A 22106-nucleotide genomic window follows, 5' to 3' on the forward strand; every position below is an offset into this window, starting at 1 on the left:
AGAGAGTTGGAGAGAGAGCTCTCTGATGAGGAGTGGGAGAGCATCTTTTACAGAACACATCACACAGCTTATAATGCGGCAGGAACAGAGTCATCTTATAAAGTGGCATCCTACTGGTACTATACTCCGGCAAGGATCCATGCCTGGGATCCTGTTAAGTCAGACCTGTGCTGGAGAGTGTGTGGAAGGACCGGATCGCTTGTCCATCTCTTATGGCACTGCCCTAAGCTCCATCGGTACTGGGAGAGTATAGTAGACACTCTTGACTCGGCTTTCGATACTCATATCCCCAGATTTCCTGCGTACATCCTAATGGGCCTTCCCAATGCGCTCACTTTCCCTTTGAAGTCAATGAAGGGTAGACAGATGGCCTTAGCTTTAAATGCAGCCACACAGCTGTTGTTAAGTATGTGGGGGTCTGATCAGGTCCCGACGCTAACATTATGGCTCCATAAGCTATGGTTTATTCTCGCCATGGAAAAGCTTACCCTGCCTTCATTGCAGAGTAGTGAAGATTTTAAGGAACTGTGGCAACCATTTTTACAAATACTGTCTACAGAGTTCACGGAACTAACATGTCCAACCTACTTGAGGGTTTTGAAGCTGATTTGAGGGAGGAGAAACGGCTGTGCAACGCTTGCTTATACCCAGGGCCGTGATTACGATTGTACAAGCCCTGGGAGTGCACAATATTGATGCGATTTTGTATGCCAACTCTGGGAAACTATGTTTGATGTTTTTTATTATGTTTTTATTTAGTTTTCTTTTTCTTACCGCTATGCTTAGAGCACATTGTATGTTATTGCTGTAGTCTTCTTCTGAAGCGTTGCATATGCATTGTTTATAATTGAAAATACAAATAAACAGATTTGATCCATAAAATGAACTAAACTCACACGTCAAGAACAATGATTAGGAAAAGTAGAGTCCACTACAAGGCAGTGGCGGCCCGTCCTTTAGGGTGGAGGGGCCACGCCCCCCACCTTTTGCCCCCCATGAAGAGTGTCTGTCAGGCTGAACAAAGGTCAGCCTGACAGACACTCTTCATGTTCAGGTCAGGCAGCCAGGAGCAGACATGTGAGATTTGCGCAGCCTCCTGGCTGCCTGAGCTGAACTTTGCTGGGCTGAGGAGGTCACAGGTCCTATGGGCGTGACCTCCTCGGCTCAGCAAAGGTGCCTGGGTGACGAGTTAAGCATCACCAATTGACACTCTCCCTGGGCGCTTCAGTTTAAGACCTTCAGTGCCCAGGGCGAGTGTCAATCAGTGACACTTTGTCACAGAGTGGGGTGGGGTCAGCAGTCTCACTGACCCCATCCCACTCTGTGACGAGGGACCTGGAGGCCGAAGGTAAGTTTGTGTGTGTATGTACGTGATGTTTCAAATTGAATGTTTGGTGCGTGCGTGCATGTTTGAATGGTATGAATGTTGTTAATGGATGTGCGTGCGTGTGTGAAAGAATAAGTGTGCGTGATGTTTTAAAATTAATGTTTGGTGCGTGCGTGCATGTTTGAATGGTATGAGTGTTGTTAATGGATGTGTGTGCGTGTCTGTGTGTGAAAGAATGAGTGTGTGTGTGCGTGTGTGTGTGTGTGTGCCCCATCCGCCCCCCTCCCTCCTAAAGCTGCCGGCAGCCAATGCTACAAGGTACATAGGGTAGTCTTGAGGTGGTGCGATATGAGAACTCCGTACTTGACTATTCAGTGGCAAAGGCGGAATAAATGAGTCACTGCCGTGGCATTGAGAATAGGACAGGGGTATTAGTGATGCCTGTAACTTCTTATTAGGAAACACACAGTGAGGGAATAATTCATAATTGACATCAAGTTTGCTTCTGAAGTTCAGTTCAGTGCCAGGGAAGCAAAAAGGGCTAAGTTCACAAAGATTTTCCTGTGAGCAGTTGCGTCTTACTCCTGTTTTAGGTGTGAATTACACCTGACTATCCAGGTCATTGCCTGTGAAGGGGTTGCGTCTTACTTCAGGCTTTCCTGTAACATATTCATGAATTTCTCGGAGAGCATTCATGTCTTACTCTTTCAAATAAATGAGTAAATCACATCTAAGCCTGGAGTAAAATGTAACCAGTCACAGAAAATCTTTTGTGAATTGGGTCTAGGGAAAGTTCACATAAAATGATGAAAACGTTTCAAATATTTGCTACACATTGCAACCGTTCATTATTATATTTTCTAGATGAGGAAAAACTGTCTTATCCAAAAGAATACTCACTACAAATGTTGAAGACTACATTTGTTGTTTTTGTGGCAGGCGGGGTTAACCTGAAAAGTAAACAAAATATAACAAACCTTAAGCATTCATTTATTTCAGTTTATTACATTATTTACCATATGGTGTACTCTTAGTAAAGCAGTTATCAAGTAGTAATTTCACAAAGCTTGCATTAGTCTAAGGGAATGCTGGATTCTAATCATGGCGCCCAGTTACCGAGACATGTGCATACGACTTAAGCATGTCATGCGCCTAGTTATAGAGGATCCTTTGACAAATGAGCAAAACAGGGTTGGGATATTGATGGCAGACTCCCGATACAGTGTTTATTACAAGTTGCAGGTACTGGCCTAGAACAAACTCCATACCGGTAATCGCTGGTACAGTGTGGAAAACGCAGCCAATATCTTGCAATTACAAGTTAATCACAATGGAGTGGAGAATAACCATGCAGGCCCATTTTCCTGCTCAAATTATGCACAAAAGGTCCAGTTCTGGGCGATGATTTTCCTTTTAGCCACATGCTGTGTACAGGTGGGAATTGGAGGCAGAGCATCTGATGTTGGGCAGTAGGAGCTGTGGGGGAGTAGAGTGTGACAGCGGGCTGGGAGTGGTCACAAGACAGGGAGAGGGTGTTGGGTGGGATCTGGCCGAGTTTTGCTTATGCCTCCAGGTCCTGCGAGTTTCATTAGAGGACCTTCAGGCCTGTAAAATCTTCCCCGGTGCGCCCATACCTGGAAAATATCGGCGTGGGAAAACGAGGACAGTCGTGTTCACATGAAGCAGTAGCTCTCACAGAAATACCACTCTTTTGTGACTTGCAAAAAGATACACTGGTATTATGTATTCTTCCCATGCCAAACACAGTTGCACCACTCAAACTACCACAATTACATGATAATTTCCTGTTCTCGTGCTGCCTCTGGCTCTACCGTGACGTTGCTAAATGACTAAAACGTGTACATCTCCACTGTATTCATATACACCCTTTGAAAAGTGACAAAATGAATAATATGGCATTGTGGGATAACCTGAGAACAATAACTTTAATGCACTTGCCACTGCACCACAAATCTGGCCTTCTGAAAACAAGAAAATGCCAGTTTTGAACTTTGATCTTACATTTTTGTGGGACTCACACAAATGTCCTAAGGGGATATGTACAATATACATGTTTGTACAATTCTTTGTAAATCAGTGACTTGGGGCTGGGTGTACGAAGACTGGTAATAGTGATTATCCAATAGCCATTTTTTTCAAATCGCTATTTGGTAGTCGATATTACCAATGCATAAAAGTGATATCTGTCCGACTAGTGATTCGTAGTGGGTCACAAATAGACCTACCTCATTAATATGGATGAGGTAGGGCGCTATTTGTGACCCACCAGGGTTCGCTGCCAACATAGGGATGGTGGCTTGCTAGGGTCAGGAGCTTTTAAATAGAGCAATCTTTTTTTTATTTTTTTTAAGATGCAGCCTGCTTTTTCTTAAAGGAAAATGGGATGTATTTTTTTTTTTTTATAAAACAGCTTTATTGATTTTATTGCAGAACAAGAAAAACAACACAGCATAAGACCACTGGTCACAAATTACCTCCTCCGAATTAACACTACACAATTGAATCGTATTCACTGGACTTCTGATCCCCGTATAGGGGGTGATTCTAACTCTGGCGGGCGGCGGAGGCCGCCCGCCAGAGTTCCCCCCTCCAGAATACCGCACCGCCGTCGTAAGACCGCTGCGGTGATTCTGGGTTTTCCACTGGGCTGGCGGGCGACCGCCAAAAGGCCGCCCGCCAGCCGAGTGGAAAACAACCTTCCCACGAGGACGCCGGCTCTGAATGGAGCCGGCGGAGTGGGAAGGTGCGACGGGTGCAGTTGCACCCGTCGTGAATTTCACTGTCTGCAATGCAGACAGTGAAATTCAAAGTGGGGCCTCTTACGGGGGCCCCTGCAGTGCCCATGCCATTGGCATGGGCACTGCAGGGGCCCCCGGGGGCCCCACGACACCCCATACCGCCATCCTGTTCCTGGCGGCAGAGCCGCCAGGAACAGGATGGCGGTATGGGGTGTCAGAATCCCCATGGCGGCGCAGCGAGCTGCGCCGCCATGGAGGATTCTTTTGGGCAGCGGAAAACCGGCGGGAGACCGCCGGTTTTCCTCTTCTGACCGCGGCCAAACCGCCGCAGTCAGAATGCCCTGCGGGGCACCGCCAGCCTGTTGGCGGTGCTCCCGCCAACCCTGGCCCCGGCGGTCCATGACCGCCGGGGTCAGAATGACCCCCATAATCTCCATAAAGTCATAGGTGCACTTCCCAGATCACGTCCTGTGTCCTCCCCCCAGGATCCCGTCCATCTCCTCCACACCCGCTCGTATTTAGCCGGACAACTCCCTGCTTCATAAACCAGTTTCTCTTGGGAGGCGCACCAGTCCATTCCGCGACGCCACCTCGCCAGCGCAGGGGCCGACTCCGCTCTCCAGGATGTATTTAAAAATAAAAAATGAAAAGTTTTTCTCATGGAAAGTAAAGAAGGGAAGAAAAGGAAGGATAGAAAGAAGGAAAGAAAGAAAAAGAAAGCGAGGAAGAAAAAAAGTGAAAAGGGCATAACAATACAGAACAGTTTCAAATTAACACAAACTCAACTGGTACATTGTGAAATAGTAGCAGTCAGGAAAGGAATTTACAACAGCACTGGCTGATAAAGATGGAATGTTTATCAGAAGCTCCTGCTATCACATCAGTCTCTAAACAAAACACTGGCCCGAAGAGAACTATCCTCTGTGCGGATGTGCTCCTTGTGAGACAGCAAAATGCACCACTCAAACTGAAGTTAACCAGTGGCTTAATGAGCCTTATTTGTAATATTTGCAAATTTAAAAATTATATATATATTTTTACATTGATGAATTTTCAGTGCCTCAATCTTTCATTCTGCAGAGGATCATAAAAGTGACAAAGGTTTCTTACCAAATGGCATCTCTGCGAAGTCACATAATATAAAGTTAAATATACATGACAAGCAATGTGCAATACTTAATTACCAATGTGCTTTCACCTGAATTAGAACAGCTAATTCTGCATAAATGAAAATTTACACAAAGGTCTCATTGTTTTCCATTATTTTTTTGTTCTGCCTCTATTTTTGGGGTACTGCTGCGCCTGTCGCACACCTAGTTCCAGAGCGCCTTCATTTCACTGTAGGTAGTGCCTCTGAAAACTGTATGTGTCTGTCGCCCAGGTAAGCTTTATGTAATCTAGTTAACCACGCTACTTTTTGTGTGCAGAACCTCATGTCTTTAGAGTGTCAGTTCCGAAGATTCACATATATCTCTGCCAGTATCAGGGCTGTGGATTATCAGTTTCCCACAATGGTGACAGACCAGCCCATCACTGCATCGATTTACTAAACAAACTCCAACTTGGGAGTAAATGTTAAACAATACCCAGAGGAGCTTCGGTGGGACAGAAAGCAAACGCTCTTTCAGTGGCAGGTGCAGTTGTGATGCTGACTCCGGGGACAACTTGCGGGGCCCAGTGGGTGTGTTATTCATAGCGCCGACCAGAATCCTCTTTCTCGACACTCTGAGTGATGTCATCATTGAGCGACTGTACTCCAACTAGATCAGTATGAAGAGTTGCATAAAAACTTTTGTGGGTCCAAGATTGGGACCAGGCGTAAGTGAAAGATGAACTAGGCTATGAATGGGTGACACCCCTGGGCGGGTGCACCCGTACAATGCCACTCAGACCTTCTTGTGACTATTTGGGTGGGCTATTTCCAATGATTCTGGCAGAAGAGCATGTTTTCCGCATCTACTCGTTCTCAGACTCTTTCACATTAGGAAATTGTAGCGGTGTCAGGGGCATGAAGGCTCGTGAAGGAGAAGATGAGGTAAGACTTTATTTAGTCCTTGTAATTAATCGAGTTTACGAACTCGGACCTAACTTGTGGGAAGGAGCAGAGGCAAGCTGAGAGGGTGGAATGCTGTTACCAGATAAAAAATGGATAATATTGCTCTCCACCATGGACCAGGCACAGGGAGCGTCGTGCTGTACGCCAGTCACGATGCCCATGGAGAAAGGACTAAGGGGCATATTTATACTCTGTGCTGAATTTGTGTCAAAAATGTTGATGCAAATTTGGCGCAAACCTAACACCATATTTATACTATGATGCCCGGCCCCGCGAACGTCAAAATTTCTCCGTGTGCGTCATTTTCGGGATGCGGGAAACCGCCTTGCGTTAATGACATGCAAGGTAGGCGTTCCCGTCCAAAAAATGACTTTAAGGCCTGTGCGCCTTATTTATACTCCTGCGTCATTTTGACGCACAGGAGGGGCAGGCCTTAAAAAATGGCCTTAAAAAATGGCGCACAGCCTGATGTGCGCCGTTTTTAACGCCTGGGTGAGGGCAGGCGTTAAGGGGCCTGTGGGCTCCCTTCCATGCTCTCTGACCATGGAAGCAGTCCACAGGTGCCCTTCCCTGCCCCCAGGGACACACCCTGCCACCCTCGCCCACCCCTGGAGTACACCCATGGATGGGGGGACCCATTCCAGGTAAGTAGAGGTAAGTATATTTTTTTTATTTTTTAAAGTTGCATAGGGGGGGCTAACTTGGGCCCCCCTACATGCCACTGTGCCCAATGGCCATGGCCATTGGGCAAGGGGGCATGACTCCTGTCTTTGCTACACCTCTTTATTACAAGTTTATCGAGCAAAGCTATTTATAGAAGTGATTTCTAGGGATATGTTAAGCACGACCCACTTGATGTGGTTTAAACAAGTATATGCGATGCCTGCTTTGTGTCCCCTTCCTATATAGTCCATGAAGAATTGGGAGTTAGTCATATTACTGATATCATTGCCTTTCGTCCCCTTTTATTCTGGGCTGATCTGTGGACCAAAGGAGCAGAATTGAATAGGGATATATTGCAGGATTATTTATTCCTTGATTTTTCACTGCAGATCCGCTGGTTTAAATATATTAAAAAGGAGCTTCAGAATTGAGGTAGGCGGATATTTTTCCTGTCCTCACAAGATTGTAAAGCATATTGTGGTTGGGTTAGAGATAACTTCTTGAGACATAAAATGTTAGAGAGAGAATCTGAGGTGCTACAGGAGGTTTTGAGGCAGGTATCCATTTTTTAAAACCAACCTATTTATAGAACCCTACCTTACAGTCGTAACCGCTAATCATACCTAATATCTGTTATCCAAATTCAGGTTTAAATTGATGCCGCAGATTTTAGCCCTTCCTTGGGGGGTTGCATGAATCTTCCTCCTTAGCATCCTGCGGTTGCGACCAGGTGTCTCTGCAGGATACTATGCATGTTACCTTTTTTTGTAAATATTATGAGGTCCTGAGAAAGGCATACTTAATCCCCCTTCTTAAGGCACGAGATGTTAAACAAGCGTGACCAGCTCTTTTATTTTCACAAATGCTCTCAATAGATAATGTTTTTCATGTTGCTAATTTTTTTAAAGCTGCTGTGTGATCAAGGGATTCTGCTGTACGGAGTATTGGTCATTTAATGTATTTTAAAGATATTAACTACTATATGATTTTATAATTATGTATCTGTTGTGATGTATGCTTTCATGTTTTTTACTATAGCCTAATTAAGCTTTCTTAATGACCATGATGAGAATAGCATCTAAAGCATGACCTGCCATATGTCATGGCATATAAGCTGTAAGAAATTTTCAGCTTAAGCGTTTCACAAGAATGTAGGTAGTTTTCCGTATCCTTATCATCTATTTTATCCAAATGAATCTTCAAGTTCCCTAGGACTACAGGTTACTAGCATTTAGGATACAAGCATCTGTAGATTTAAAAAAATAATTAATAAATAAATCTGCAGACCCAAGAAGCCTGCCTATAAGTTTATATTTAAATGGAAGATGCGCTGATACATTGAAAGTTAGAGCCAGCCATCCTGCTCCACCAATCAAGAGAATTTGGTTTTCAGAAACTTCCAGAGTATTTTAAAAAATACATTCTAGACCTATACCACATATGTGTTGTCTATCTAGATGTTGTGGAATGCATAAATAAGTTGAGGCCACACAGTGATAACGTTGGAGACTTTATTGTTGTCTCATTATAGGAGGATCCCACAACCAGGTCCCTTGGGGGGGCAGAAATAAATTGTTTTTTACCGCTGTATGAAGGACCACGAATCCAGAGCTACAAATCACTTCCAAATGACCTAACCAAACTCGCAAGCATGGAAATTGCACTGGACAAAGCCCAATTGCCACAGACAGGAAACCGACAATAATCCACATGTCGGTGAGATCCTTAACGTTGTCCGCTCATCGCTAGTAAATGTTGGATGCATAAATAAGTTGAGACAATGTAGTGATAATGCTGGAGACTTTATTGATGTCTCATTATAAGAGGAGCCCACAACCAGGTCCCTGCACGACCAGTGCAGTGGTCAGAGTACCTTAAATCCCAACAAGCCCGAACGTGGAGCATCAGCCACAATCAAACAATAAAAACAGCCTTATAAATACTATTGTGCATCTCATGAAACAGTACGAGATGCACAACATCTCATATGTATACACCAGAGATTTAATTCAATTATCCATGGGGATTGACAGAAAGATTTCTGGGGACGAATCTGGTTTTAACCAAGTCTTAGTGATAAAAAACAGTTTGTGCTTCTTAATTAATATGCTGTCCCCTCGGTACAGTGTTTGGCAAGGGACCTAACCTTTGAAAGTGAACATTTCAGATGGAGCCTCAGCTCTAGTGTTGATGCATGAACCACTCTCTGGTACATTCTCTGACATATGAGTAGAAGCAACAAGTCAGATGAGCATTTTAATTCAGGAAGATTCTCAAAGATGATTTCCAGGTCAGGGAAAAGGATGCAACTACAAGGGGGATCTTGAAGGTCAAAGATCAAGCTTCCACTGGGTTATAAGCAAAACCAACCAGGTTTTGAGGCCCTAGGCCCAGTCCAGGCACAGACAAGTTTGTCTTTGGCATGCCTTTAGCGCATCCAATATGCACACATGAAGCTTCCTTCTTTATATTAGTGCAGAGGGTCATAACACTAGACCACAGCAGTAACCTGCATTGCAGCTGGACCTTCTCTCAATATGATGTGTGCAACTGACTGTCCAACCTTCAAGACTCGGGAAAGTAAGATAGACCCCACCAGCCTTGTTTGCCTCAAATAAAATGCCTACAGCACAGGCAATGGTGGGCTAAGATCAGTCTTCTTGCGAATTCAATTGCTCGGGAAAGCTCTGAGCTATAATCACTACGTTAGGGATTTATAGATTTATAGGAAAAGACAGGATCGTATCCCCCCTTCAGGGATTTATCAGGACACAGCAGTACTGCGTTCCCTCTGACCATGCTTACCAACATGACAGAGGGACTCACTTTTGATGATGAACAGCAATTCTGTCAGCACCATCACTTCTTGGTGACACAGCCCTCTCTAAAAGCCTGTCTCAGCTAGGGGACTGGGATACACTGGTAGAACTTGAACGGACACAGGTGAAGACCATTCTGCACGGGCCGTTCTGAGTATTTACGTAGCAACACGGCACCCAATGGGTTCATCGTCTCCAACGAACCATGTATCTTCCTAGAGGACCTAGAATTTAGAAAAGACTGGGCCTTGATTGCATGGAAATGCACTCAGGACTAGCTTATACTGATAATTAAAACAGCAACCAGACTCTCTGAGGCTCTTCTGATACAGATAAAAACAAGTGAGAACAATCTCAAAACAGGCTTAAGCATCTTCTCCTTTAAGAAAAAGCTGGAGGAAACTAACAAGAGTATGAATGAATATAGGGAATATCTCACCCAACAAAAAATCTCTAAATTTCAAAAGGACCTTAAACGGTTCTCACAAGAGAAAGTGTACCCGTACACTAACCCAGAGTATGTGGCTAAAAGCAACAACATGTCCGACAATTCCTCCAGTAGGAATACCAGTTCAGACTCTGACAGTGATTTGTCAGTGCACACCCGACAGCGCCGCGGACGCCGTGGCCAATATCGGGGGAGGTGGAATTATCCACCTATGATGCCCCCTTATCCCCCTCTTAACAACCAACAATGGGGCTGGCCAGCTCATTATGGACCCCCAACCAACTATCAGCCCCCCTTCTTCCAAAATCCGGCACAATGGTCTTTCCCTGATCAGCCCCCACCTTTTTTAGACAGAGGTCAAGGGAGGGGAAAAGGGAAAAGGAAAGGGGTGCAATGGAGACCAAGAGACGAGTCTCTCGAGACACAACGAGAGAACACACCAGGGACAAGCACAACGTAGCAACCTCTGATATGATAGGTGGGAGCGACAACATTATAAACTTAAGCAACAGAACTATTGACGCTCTTGAGTCTAAGGCACTAAACAAAGGCCTCAATGTTGTCCCCACTCCCAAAATAGACCTTTTCAAAACTAGAACAGAAATTGCAGAGTTGTTTCGCAAAATCCGCCTCAAAACTTTTTTCTTAGAAAAAAACTTTGTTGAACCAGAGAGAAACACAGGTCTACGTCCCAAATCAACCTTCTGTCCGACAACTGGACAAATGCCTCCCGAAGTACTTGCCTTTGAAAAATCGGTATCCCGCAAGATCAGCGGTCTCGCAGAGAGCACGAGCAACGCATTCCACAACATGAGTTCAGACGAACTAGCAGCATTAAAGCGTCTAACTTCTGACCCCTCTATCATTATTAAACCAGCTGACAAAGGTGGGGCAATAGTGATTTTACCACTGACAATGTATAGAGAAGAGTGCCAGCGCTTACTAGAAAATGCACAAAATTACAAACGTCTGTCCCGAGATCCTACCCCAGACATCCAGGAAGAAATTGCTTTCTTAGTGAATAGAGGAGTCGAGAACAACTGGCTGACCAAACAAGAAGCAGCCTTCCTGACACAATCTAATCCCAAAATACCCTAGTTTTACATCCTTCCTAAAATACACAAAAGGAAAATTCCCCCTCCTGGAAGGCCCATAGTGTCCGGAATTGGCTCTGTTCTTGAACCACTCTCCCAGTTCTGCGACTTCTTCCTTCAACCACTAGTGAAGCAGATCCCCACCTACCTGCAAGACACAACTGATGTCTTGGTTCTCCTTGACTCAATGCCCTTTGGTAAAAACGCGGAACTCCTGATTACATTGGACGTTGAATCACTTTACACCAACATCCCCCAGGAAGCAACCCTGGGGGTCATATGCGATCTCCTGGAAGCAAACAGGAGTGATTCACTGACACCCCCAGAATTCGTACTAGATCTAGCACACCTTGCATTAACAAGGAACTACTTCAAATTCGAGAACACATTCTATTTACAGATACAGGGGACATCCATGCGCAGCACCTTTGCTCCTAGTCTGGCCTGTCTGTACGTAGACAACTTTGAAAGACAGGTGGTACTCCATGAGGATAACCCCTACCTGGAGCAGATTAAACTTTGGAAGTGGTATATTGATGACATTCTACTCATCTGGACAGGCTCAGTTTGTCTCAACACGGCAAACCCGTTTCTTAAATTCACTATGACTATCGCCGAGAACCAACTGCCGTTTCTGGATCTTCTAATTCATGAAAGTAATGAGTCTCTGGCATCAGAGGTCTACCACAAACCTACGGACCCCAACAATTTGTTACAATTCAAGAGCTGCCACCCAAGGTCCCTGAGGGAGAACCTCCCCGTGGGTCAGTTCTTACGTCTACGACGGAATTGTTCAAATCTCTCGGACTATAAAAAACATGCTAATAATCTGTCCACCAAACTACATGAAAAAGATTACCCTGCATATCTTGTTAGGAGAGCATACAAAAGAGCACGGAACAATAACAGAGACAAGTTGTTACAAGCCCGTGCCAACAAACCCAAGACGTAACTGATAGTGTGTGTAACTACGTTCAACCCACTATCTAATAAGATCCAGAAGATTATCAGAGAGACGATTGGGAGATTTTAACATCTGGTGGCCTCCCGTTTCAGCAACCGCTGCACGCCTTTAGCCTCTTAGCTGATGGGCCTTGACCCCCCGCCCCCAGTGCTGAGCCCTTTTTTGGCTATTTGGGGTAGTTCGCGCTTAGGCCTTCATAACTTTTTGTCCACATAAGCTATCCACGCCAAATTTGCGTCCTTTTTTTCCAACATCCTAGGGATTCTAAAGGTACCAAGAGTTTCTGGGTTCCCCTGAAGGAGACCAAGAAATTAGCCAAAATACACATAAAATTTAGTTTTTTTCAAAAAAAAGGGGAAAAAGGGCTGTCGAAGAAGGCTTGTGGTTTTTTCCCTGAAAATGGCATCAACAAAAGGTTTGTGGTGCTAAAATCACCATCTTCCCAGCTTTTAGGAACAGGCAGACTTGAATCAGAAAACCACATTCTTCAACACAATTTTGGCATTTTATGGGGACATTCCCCATTTTTACTATTTTTGGTGCTTTCAGCCTCCTTCCAGTTATTGACAGGAATGGGTGTGAAACCAATACTGGATCCCGGACAGCTAAGCATTTCTGACAAGTAGACAACATTCTGAATTCAGCAAGGGGTCATTTGTGTAGATCCTACAAGATTTTCCTGCAGAAAATAACAGCTGGAAAAAAAAATATTGAAATTGAGCCTTAAAAAAAACAACCATTTTTCTCAGCATTTTACTCTGTATCTTTTTCCTGCAATGTCAGATTTTTTAAAGCAATATGCCGTTTACATGTGCTGGACTCTTCTGGTTGTGGGTATATATATGGCTTGTAGGTTCATCAAGATCCCTAGGTACCCAAAGCCAATAAATGAGCTGCACCTCGCAATGGGTTTTCATTCTATACCGGGTATACAGCAATTCATTTGCTGAAATATAAAGAGTGAAAAATAGGTATAAATAAAACCTTTGTATTTCCAAAATGGGCATAAGATAAGGCATTGAGCAGCAGTGGTTATTTGCCCATCTCTGAATTCCGGGGTGCCCATACTAGCATGTGAATTACAGGCCATTTCTCAAATAGAAGTCTTTTTTACACACTGTCTTACATTTGGAAGGAAAAAATGTAGAAAAAGACAAGGGGCAATAACACTTGTTGTGCTATTCTGTGTTTCCCCAAGTCTCCGGTTAAAAATGGTACCTCACTTGTGGGGGTAGGCCTAGTGCCCGCGACAGGAAATGCCCCAAAACACAACATGGACACATCACATTTTGACAAAGAAAACAGAGCTGTTTTTTGCAAAGTGCCTAGCTGTGGATTTTGGCCCCTAGCTCAGCAGGCACCTAGGGAAACCTAGCAAACCTGCATAGTTTTGAAAACTAGACACCTAGGGGAATCCAAAATGGGGTGACTTGTGGGGCTCTGATCAGGTTCTGTTAGCCAGAATCCTTTGCAAACCTCAAAATTTGGCCAAAAAAACACTTTTTCCTCACAGTTCGGTGACAGAAAGTTCTGGAATCTGAGAGGAGCCACAAATTTCCTTCCACCCAGCGTTCCCCCAAGTGTCCCGATAAAAATGATACCTCACTTGTAGGGGTAGGCCTAGTGCCCGCGACAGGAATAGATCACACAACAGTCAATGTTGTTACTTACATGAGGCAACTGTTGACCCTGGGGTGATCCATTCCTTACGCAGGCATTAGGTATAGGCACTCAAGTAGGGTAGTGTTTTTATCAGGACAGGAGAGGAATCACTGGGTGGTAGTAATTTTGTGGATCGCAGCATATTCCTGTAGTTTGTGTGACAGAAATGCAAGAAAAATAGAGTTTTTATTTAACATTTCAGCTTTGCAGGGTATTCTGGGTAAGAAAACTTTAGGGAATCCACACAAGTCACACCTCTGTGGACTCCCCCGGATGTCTAGTTTCCAGAAATGTTTGGGTTTAGTATGTTTCCCTATATAGCCGCTGAACCCAGGACCAAAAACACAGGTGCCTGCCTTACAAAACCAGTTTGTTTTGTGCTAGATAATTTTGATGTCTCCAGAATACAATTTGGGCAGTGGAATTTGGGGCTGAACTAAATTGGGGAGCTCCCAAGAGAGCACCCCCTCTGTGCTTGCCCCCGCATTCACCTGCTCTCTGGGTTGGGCTAACCCACTATTGCCCTGTTGCACATACTGTGCTTGCGAAGGGACAACAGGACTGCCCTCATCACCTTCCTCACAATTTACTGGAAGGAGTTATCCATTGGAACTCCTCCAACTGAAAAATCACTCCCAGAGTCTGCGCCATTGTCCTATCCCTCAGATGCTGTCTCAGTATCTGCTGTCTCAGTCTCTGATCCTATGTCAGAGCTGTCCTCTATAACCAGAGTGACGTCAGCAGCAGTCATCCATCAAGATGCCATCTCTGCTATTGGCTAAACTGTTGCTCTAAAACACTAGCCTACATAGACAGTCACAAAATTGTTGGTGTGTGTGTGTGATACGTGCAACAGTAGATACCAGACTACAGCATCCATTTTAGGACATCCTCATTCCTCACTCCTCATCCCTACTTCTCAACCCTGCTTCTCATCCATCATCCCTACTTCTCATCCATCATACATCATCCCTACTTCTCATCCATCATCCCTGCTTCTCTTCCATCATCCCTACTTCTCATCCATCATCCCTACTTTTCTTCCAACATCCCTACTTCTCATCCCTACTTCTCATCCCTACATCTCATCCCTGCGTCTCATCCCTGCTTCTCATCCATCATCCCTACTTCTCATCCATCATCCCTGCTTCTCTTCCATCATCCCTACTCCTCATCCAACATCCCTACTTCTCATCCATCATCCCTACTTCTCATCCTTGCGTCTCATCCCTGCTTCTCATCCATCATCCCTACTTCTCATCCATCATCCCTGCTTCTCTTCCATCATCCCTACTCCTCATCCATCATCCCTACTTCTCATCCCTGCGTGTCATCCCTGCTTCTCATCCATCATCTCTACTTCTCATCCATCATCCCTGCTTCTCTTCCATCATCCCTACTCCTCATCCATCATCCCTACTTCTCATCCCTGCGTGTCATCCCTGCTTCTCATCCATCATCCCTATTTCTCATCCATCATACATCATCCCTACTTCTCATCCATCACCCCTACTTCTCATCCATCATCCCTGATTCTCATCCATCATCCCTGCTTCTCATCCATTTTACATCATCCCTACTTCTCACTTCTCATCCATCATCCCTACTTCTCATCTATCATATATCATCCCTACTTCTCATCCATCATCCCTGCTTCTCATCCATCCACCCTACTTCTCATCCATAATCCCTACTCCTCATCCCTGCTTCTCATCCCTACTTCTCTTCCATCATCCCTGCTTCTCATCCCCACTTCTCATCCATCTTCCATCATTCCTACTTCTCATGCCTCAGCCATCATCCCTACTCCTCATCCATCATCCCTACTCCTCATTCCTCATCCCTCAGTCATACCAACACATTTTCGGTTTTGTGTAACACACCTTCACACTGATTGGTGGGGAACAGCCAATCAGAGTTATGAGAGAGAGCTGCATTCTATTTCAATGAAACACAGCCTCCTCATTGCACATAGTTGGTGAAGAGGGAGGAGAGGAAATGCAACTGTGTGTTTGTTTCCAGTGAATTCAAGGCTGCACAATATTTCATTTTATTTAACTAAGTGTTTTTCTGTTTTTCACAGGCCTCTGCGGAAAGCTCTGCTGGTTTGGGAAATACAAGGAGTGCACAGCCTGGGCCATAAATCAGCTCTTGGAGAAAGGGTTATACAGGTCATCTACAGTTCAACCAAAAACCTTCTGGCTTCAGTTTCACATGTAGATACACAATGTTTAAAATCAAATCTGGTGACAGTGCAATCCAGTTCATCCAAACATTTTCTGGTTTCATGTGTATTTGTAACAAATAAAATGTTTAAATCTGAGCTTGCTTTTTATTTGTAAGAAATAACATGTTTACATCTGAGGCTGCTTTTATCTCTGAGAGCTGTTTTTTCTTTCTTTTCTGAAACCAGAAAGATCTTCCATGAACTGTAGACCAACTGTATAACCCTTTCTCCAAGAGCTGATTTATGGCCCTAGCTGTGGGCTCCTTGTATTTCCCAAACCAGCAGAGCTGTAAGAATGCAGCTCTCGCTCATAACTCTGATTGGCTGTTCCAAACCAATCAGTGTGAAGGTGTGTTTCACAAAACTGAAAATGTGTTGGTATGACTGAGGGATGAGGAATGAGGAGTAGGGATGATGGATGAGGAGCAGGGATGATGGCTGAGGCATGAGAAGTAAGAAGGATGGATGAGAAGTAGGGATGAGAAGCAGGGATGAGGGGTGAGAAGTAGGGATGATGGAAGAGAAGTAGGGATGAGAAGCAGGGATGAGGAGTAGGGATGATGGAAGAGAAGCAGGGATGATGGATGAGAAGGAGGGATGATGGATGAGAAGTAGGGATGATGGATGAGAAGTAGGGATGATGTATGATGGATGAGAAGCAGGGATGATGGATGAGAAGTGAGAAGTAGGGATGATGTATGATGGATGAGAAGCAGGGATGAGGTATGAGGAGTAGGGATGATGGATGAGAAGCAGGGATGATGGATGAGAAGTAGAGATTATGGAAGAGAAGCAGGGATGATGGATGAGAAGTAGGGCTGATGGATGAGAAGTAGGGATGATGGATGAGAAGTAGGGATGATGGAAGAGAAATAGGGATGAAGGAAGAGAAGCAGGGATGATGGATGAGAAGTAGGGATGATCTATAAGAAGCAGGGATGAGACGCAGGGATGAGAAGTGGGGATGATGGAAGAGAAGTAGGGATGATGGAAGAGAAGTAGGGATGATGGATGAGAAGTAGGGATAATATATGATGGAGGAGAAGTAGGGATGATGGATGAGAAGTAGGGATGATGGATGAGAAGCAGGGATGAGAAGTAGGGATGAGGAGTGAGGAATGAGGATGTCCTAAAATGGATGCTGCAGAGGCTACCTTACCTGCGCTTCTTCCCTCAATCAGCATGTTCTTTCAGGACACTCAAACACCTTGTCACATACCATTCGTCACAGTATTTAGCACCTCCTGCGCCCAGTCCAACAATCATTATTAGTGCTCCCACTCTCATGTCCTCCTCCTCGGATTCCCTCATTACCACCCAGCAAACGTGCTCTTCATCTCTCCATAGCCACCCCCCACACCGCACATACATTTCATTTGTATTATAGCGCAGGTAGTAGCTGACTTTACTAACGTACTCAGCTATTTACTTAAAATACAGATTTGCTCTTTGCAGTAGTCATATAAACCTTCTGCGCTTCTTTATTGCACTAAAACTGCCACTAGACAAAAGTCTGATCCTTTTGTAGCAGAAACATAATCACAAGACTTACTTGACTTCTTTATTGCTGCCTAAAAGCTACAGTTGAAATGCGTCAGTTGAAGTATGTGCACTGCTTTGAAGACGCAAGCTGCAACTGCAAGACAACTGGTGGCAAATATATATATATATATGTAAATATATATATATATATAAAAAAAAAAATATATATATATATATATAGATCACTTTTATAGGTAGGTCTGGTTTTCCTGGGGGCCGATTACAGCCCCCAGGGAAACCACACATGCACTGACAAAAGTGATATATATATACACATATATATATATATAGATAGATCTCTATATAGATAAATCTATCTACATGGCTATATACATATATATATAGATCTATATATGCATATATAGATCTATCTATAGATATATCCATGTAGATAGACATAACTATCTACATGGATTGATATATATATCTATCTATCTATCTATCTATCTATCTATCTATATATAGCGCGCCTCGCGTGGGGGCGGGGGGAGACACGGAAGCTCGCACCCGAGGATTTTCAAACCCCCTCCCTGGTGTCGGCCACTGGTCGTGACCCGCACCAGGGAGGTAGTGCGGGCGTCGGCTAGTGGCCGACGCCCGCACTTAAGGGATTAAAAGAGTCACCAATATACACAATATGGTGGTCCACAAAAGACCTACCATGAAACCTCCTAACAAACAGTTAACTCCCTAGCACCTACCTCCCCCAGTCGGCCACCATCCTTGTGGCAACTGTAGTGTGTGTAGGATCACACAGAAATCCACCATGGTGGAGCTCGGTTTAAAAACACCATGGATATTAAAGGCACTTACGAACTGTAACATTAAGAATGTAATCTACATGATCAATTACCCCTGCCAGCTCAAATATATCGGAATGACAACAAGGAAGGCCAGCACCCGTATATGTGAACATAGGAGCACTATCAGGTGCAAACATGACGCCACAAAACTCACAAGCCATTTTGTCACATAAAATCATTCCCCATACGATTTGAAATGGATTATTTTAGAGCAATTGCCACCCACAACCCACAACATGTCACAGAAGTTACTTTACTGTGAACAACGCTGGGTCTGGAGACTGCGTCCGGACACCAATGGACTAAATGACGACATCCCGTGGTCCTCACTTAACAAATGACCATACCCTTGTAACACATACTAGCAATGAAGCATCTTGATCTGGGTATCCGTAAAACAAAGTACCACCAACCACTGGCCGGGTACATTTGTGTCTTCTTCCCCTTCTTTCCCCCACCCCCTCCTTTTTGTCCACTCACCAACCCTCCACTTCCTCTTTCTTGCCCCTTTACCGCTTCTCCTCCTCCTCTGCTCTAGTCTTGTCCCCTCTCTCTGTTTTGTTCCTCTTATCCCTGCCCTCCTTCTCCCCTGTTCTTTCCTGCTTCCCCTCCTTCTCCTCTATCTTTTCTCTCTTTTCCTCTTCATCCCCTCCCTCCATAAATCCTTCTTTTCCTCCCCCCCCTTGTTTTTTCCCTCCTCTGCCCCCTCCCCCCCGGTCTCGGTTTTTCATCCTTTTCCTATTTTTCTAATTTTCTTTTTTTCTATTTTTCTATTTTTCCATTTGTTCTACTTTTTTCCTGATTCTCTCTCTCTCTTTCTCTGTTCTCTCCTTCTTCTATCTTTTTCCTTTTTCTCTTCTGTCTCCTTTTTCTTTTTTCTTTCTTTCTTCCTTTACTTCTTTCTCTTTTTTCCACCTTGCTTATTCATTTTCCTTCCCCTTGTTCCTTTTCCCCACCATTCCCAACTCTTCTCCCCTTCCAATCCTTTTCTTCATTTTCTTCTTTTTCCACCTTTACTTCTACTCTCCTTTTTTTCCCCCACCGGTCCCTATCTGTTTCTTCTTCTTCTTTTTTCCCCTTTCCCCCCTCCCTTTCCCCTTCTTTCCTTGTTTTTTCCCCCTCCTTCTAGTTCCCTGCTGTCTCACGACCGCAAGAGGAGGCATTCTACTCTATTCTAGAGGCTGGGAACTGCAATTCCCAGCCTCCCGTGCACTCCTGCACGGGAGCGCCGAACCACACCCCGGCAGCAAGCCGGCCGGGGCTGGCTGGAATGAGGACGCGCACTGCGTACCTCATTATGACTTAATTGCTTGGACTTTATAAACTGCCACCACACTGGACCACCTACCTCAAGCGGTCCAGTGAGGGGTCGGGTTAGGCGCACAGCAAGCGTTTCCTTTGATGCAGTGAGTGGCGGATTATCATTTCTTCTTTCCCGGACATCGTCTTCCACGCTACAGATAAGCACTATATTGGTTGTTGGTTTATGCATTCCCTAACCCGACGGCCCTTTCTCCGCCATGGGGGATGTATGGATGGTCATATAATTATTTAACGTTATTTGGACTAGACTGTTTTTATTCTATTTTTACCTTGTACTTGGTAAATTGCCCACCATACTCTTACTGTAGGCACTCACTAAGCTGCACCATAACTGATACGAGCTCCATAGTATGAGCTCCTTCTTCCTCTGTACGCTATCTAACAGAGTGATTTTTCTGAAGCATCTCACAGTGAGTGCAGCCTTTGATTTCTCCATAGAATTGTGATCTTGTATATACTTACTGCTGTCCTTGCCTACCTCTTTCCCTATCCCTTATTGTGTGACTATAAGGGGACACTCCCCCTCCTGGAGTTTCGGGGCAAGTAGCGTTTAGACTTGGGGTAAGATGTTATTTTCATTGTAGATACATGTTACACTCTTATAAATTGCATGACTTTGGCTTGCTGTGTCACCCCTGTGTGTGTTTTGCTGTGCTGTGCTGTGTGTCACAAAACGTTAATTTAGTTTCTGTTCCCTTAGGCCTATGCTAGGTAGTTCCTCGCTTCAGGTAGGCCGCATTAATTCTCACTATATTTTACCCACTCTCTTACTGAGTGTTGGATGATTTTCTCTGCAATGCATGACTTTGAGGGATCCTAGGCCCTGAAGAATGCCCCCAGACCTTCCTTGGCTTATTGTAGAGGGCAGAAACATGTCGGCCATTTATTTTTAGATAGGTGACCCAGTGAGTCCTAGTTCTCACAGAGGTGTCCCATCCTTGTTTTTAACACACCAGCAGACACCATTATTAAAAGTGTACATTTCACACTGGTAACTGCCTAGGTGTTTTTATATTTTCCCTAGCTTAGCTGGATCCCACAATTTCCAGAAAGTAAAAATGTATGCACTCCCCCCCGTTGCTTTAATGGTGAGGTTGAGTCCGCCCAGGTGGCATTGTCCTACCTGGGTGGGGCTAGGTGGTCAAATGATGAAGCATGACACTATATAGTGTGTGAGACCACCTAGTCCGTAAAGGAAATACCCCCCCATCACCACTTCATGCCCCTTCACAGCACTCATTCACCATTTACTCACCTAGTGAGGTTAAGGAGCTCCAGGAACATTTCCCCAGGGTAGAGCTCCTCATTATAAGTGAACCCCATACCTTTTTGTGTTTTTGGCTTTATATGTGGGGAGATAGTATGGGTCGATTCCTTTAGATTTGTTTAGTTTCAGTCCCCATGACTCTCTATGTGTGTTATGATGGGCTAAGATCAGTGTAAGTAATCTAAATTGGTCTCAATAGAACAACTCTGTTGGAAATTGGGTTACTGGTAAAGAGGGCTAAATCTCTACTCAAGCAGCAATCACAGTTTCTGTCTGGGTGAAACACAGCAAACCTCAATTTAACTTGTGCTTAACCCTCTGATAGCTTGGCACAAAGCAATCAAATTTAACTTAGAGGCAATGTGTAAAGTATTTATACAGCACTTCAAACAGTAATAAAGGGAAAAAGGAACACAAGGAAAATCCCACACCTTTGTAAAAAAAGAAAGTGAAATTGAATACATTATTTGAAATCACAATTACAAAACTCCAATCAGTAGAACCATAGATAAGCAATTTTAAAGATTTCAGGTAAGTAAAGCATCTAAAAGCATAAAGCGGCACTCGCAGTGATCTGGTCGTGCAAGACTAGGTGAAAGTCACAAGTGCAGGCAGACTGTGATGGAGAGTGGGCCGGATACAGGGGCCAGATTAGTCCTGCTGAAAGAGTTTGCTTCAAAGTCCACCACAAAGGGTTCTGTTTGTAGTGAAAGGGGATGTGAGGAGAAGGGAGAGCATCACAGATAGTTGTCAATGTAGCAGGCCACGCTCCTAGACCGTTGTCGCTGTAGTACAAAGATCCTGTCCGGCATCACAGATGCTTGTGCTGGAGCCTTGCATCAGTAGTCAACATGAGCTGTTGATGCTGTAGTACGAAGTGTAGATTCCACTCTGCCGGGTGTCTTTGGGGATCGCTGTGGCACAAAGAGTCTTGTTCACCAGAGCCTCACATTGGACGATGCGGGCAGCAAGATCTTGGCATGAATGGGCCTGTTCATGTTACCAAGGAGCCTAAATCTTCAGGACAGCTCAACAGAGGCTACACCAAGGGTACTGGAACTGAGAGGCACCGCTTGGGGGTCAGGAACGCACTCCAGCAAAGGACAGCAGGACTCAGGCATGTCCAGTTGCTGGTTCATTTTCAGGTTCAGG

The 22106-nt window shown here is 44.6% G+C and overlaps 1 protein-coding gene across 2 annotated transcripts in view; it reads right to left on the reverse strand.

Annotated features, from left to right (window-relative positions):
* Window positions 1-22106, reverse strand: part of HTR1E (5-hydroxytryptamine receptor 1E) — a 1159229-nt gene that overhangs the window by 306514 nt on the left and 830609 nt on the right. For both annotated transcript variants that reach the window (XM_069235572.1, XM_069235571.1), the window contains exon 4: window positions 2228-2277. The gene's annotated coding sequence lies outside the window, so the exon portion shown is untranslated. The remainder of the gene's footprint in view (window positions 1-2227; window positions 2278-22106) is intronic.

The sequence above is a fragment of the Pleurodeles waltl genome, chromosome 5 (assembly GCF_031143425.1).
Source record: "Pleurodeles waltl isolate 20211129_DDA chromosome 5, aPleWal1.hap1.20221129, whole genome shotgun sequence".
Taxonomy (NCBI): Eukaryota; Metazoa; Chordata; class Amphibia; order Caudata; family Salamandridae; genus Pleurodeles; species Pleurodeles waltl.